We start from the raw sequence: 2906 nt of genomic DNA on the forward strand, positions 1-2906 counted from the left end.
ACCCAATTCACAATAACATATGAGAATTCTGAATATCTATACTCAAGATAGTAATAATCATAAACAGAAACGGGAGATTCAAGAAGAAATAGGAGATTCAAGAAGAAATAAACAGAAACACACTAATAGGGACTTAACTCACTCACAGTTAAATACAGGTCACATGAACCAAACAATATGGACATAAAGTCATCACTGGCATATCCTTAAAGTAGATTTTAAGGTGGTGTCTCAAATATTACACCCTATAAGAGAGAATATATTTTCTGCTCAAGTACACATAGAACATTGACAAAAAATTTGCCTATATAATACATTTTGAAATAATATTAAACTCTATGCTATAGAAAAGTTACAAACGCTCCCTGATAAAATGTAAAATGAGAAATTAATAAAGTAAAAATTCAGAAGGATCTTTTTACTGAGAAATTTGAAAGCTACCTATTAAAATACTATTGGGGGGGAAAGCAGAGGGGGAGATGAACCATGAGAGACTATGGACTCTGAGAAACAAACTGAGGGTTCTAGAGGGGAGGGGGGTGGGGGAATGGGTTAGCCTGGTGATGGGTATTAAAGAGGGCACATACTGCATGGAGCACTGGATGTTATACACAAACAATGAGTCATGGAACACTACATCAAAACTAATGATGTAAGGTATGGTGATTAACACAACATAATAAAATAAAATTAAAAAAAATACTATTGTGAGATGGAGCCCCACATAGGGCTCTGTGCTGGGCATGGAGCCTGCTAGGATTCTCTCTCTCCCTCTCCCTCCGCTCCTCCCCCTGCCTCTTCTTCTCTCCCTCTCTAAGAATAATAATAATAAAAATAAAAATAAAATATTTTTGGATGGGGAGTTCTGGTCCAACATGGAGATGTAGGAAGACCCTCAACTTATCTCCTCTGTGGACATACCAAATGTACATCTACTTATAGAGCAATTCCTTCTGAAGAACTGAGGGCTAACTGCATGGCTTTTGCACAACAAAAGATAGAGAGACCACACAGAGAATGGCAAGAGAGATGGAGACAGAGAGACACAGTTACAAAGGGAACCTCCACCTCTGATGCTGTGAACTGCAGTGCGGAGAGATAGTACCTGGGACTATAAGCAGTTTTATCTGGTCTGGGGCACACAAAAAGAGCTGAGGTTTAAAAGGGCAGCTAGAATATAAAGGAGTCAGCCCTAGAACCTTGCCAAACAGCTGGAAACTGCTAGAACTCTTTCCAGGTCTGATGGGCTAGTGAGTGCAATGGTTTATGTTCTCCTGCACCTTGATAGCATGGACAGGAGCAAGATATGGGCACCCTAGCTGGACTACTGCCTTAGTGAGCCCTGGCTCCTGACCTATACCAGCCACAGCCATCCTACCAAGGCATCCCCAAAGCAGCATACACCAGGACATCCCTGGTCAGCACTCACTATAGCACCAGTTGTCTTGCCAAGGTGACACAGGCACAAAGCACCCTGTAACATACAGGCCCATACTATTTTGGTTCTAGCTGCTCTGCCAGGGTGCCTGCTGCACAGAGTGCCCTGAGACCCACCTCCCGCCCTCCAGCCCATACTCACACTCATCTTGGTTCCAGCCACCCCACCAAGGCAACCCCTGTGCAAAGCATCCTATGACACCCTGGCTGATGCCCACTTCAGCCCCAGTCACATCATCAGTGGGTCCTGTACGTGAAGCACCCCAAGAAGCCCTGTCTTGCATCTACTTCAGCTTCAGCTATCTGGCCAGGTTGACCTCTGCACAAAGAGCCCCAGGACACCCTGTCTTGCATCCACTTTGGCTTCAGGTGTCTGGTGAGGGTGCACTTTGCAGAGTCCTAGGACTGCCCTAGCCCATGCCCACTTCAGCTCCAGCCATCCTACAAGAGCAGCCGTAACACAGAGTGCCCCAAGACCACCAGCCCGTAATAGCCACAGCTCCAGCCAGCCAGCCAAAGTCACCAGGTGCACACAGTCTACACAGGAGATGACAATATACAAGATCATTTCATCAAATTTATGAGAAGTAAAAATTAAAGGAAAAAATTTCATGAATAAAAGCAAATATACAGTAAAGGCAGTAGAAGAATCACTTATAAAGCTAGTATGAAGGTTAAAAGATAAAAATAGTAAAATCAAATTTATCTAAAAGTTAAGGGAACTCACAAAATCAAAATATGTAAAATATGACAACATATGCATAAACTTTGGAGGGGGTAGTAAAAATTAAGTTCTTTTAGAATGTGTTTGAACTTAAATAACAATCAACTTAGACTGCTATATACTTAGGATATCATGTATGAACTTCACAGTACCACAAACCAAAAGGTTATAATAGATACATAAAAAATAAAGAAAGCCAATCACAAGGAAAGAAAGCAAGAGAAGAAAGGAACAGAGAAGTACAAAACAACCAGAAAACCATCAATAAATGGCAATAACTACATACCTATCAATAATTGTTTTATTTATTTTATTATTATTATTTTATATTTTATTATGTTATGTTAATCATTCTCCTACACTGTTGGTGGGAATGCAAGCTGGTGCAGCCACTCTGGAAAACAGTATGGAGGTTCCTTGAAAAGTTGAAAATAGAGCTACCATACGACCCAGCAATTGCACTACTGGGTATTTACCCCAAAGATACAAATGTAGGGATCCAAACGGGTCATGCACCCCGATGTTTATAGCAGCAATGTCCACAATAGCTAAACTATGGAAAGAGCCAAGATGTCCATCGACAGATGAATGGATAAAGAAGAAGTGGTATATATATACAATGGAATATTATGCAGCCATCCAAAGGAATGAAATCTTGCCATTTGCAAAGACATGGATAGAACTGGAGGGTATTATGCTGAGTGAAATAAGTCAATCAGAGAAAGACATGTATCATATGATCTCA

The sequence above is a fragment of the Leptonychotes weddellii genome, chromosome 2 (assembly GCF_054177405.1).
Source record: "Leptonychotes weddellii isolate Sample4059 chromosome 2, ASM5417740v2, whole genome shotgun sequence".
NCBI lineage: Eukaryota > Metazoa > Chordata > Mammalia > Carnivora > Phocidae > Leptonychotes > Leptonychotes weddellii.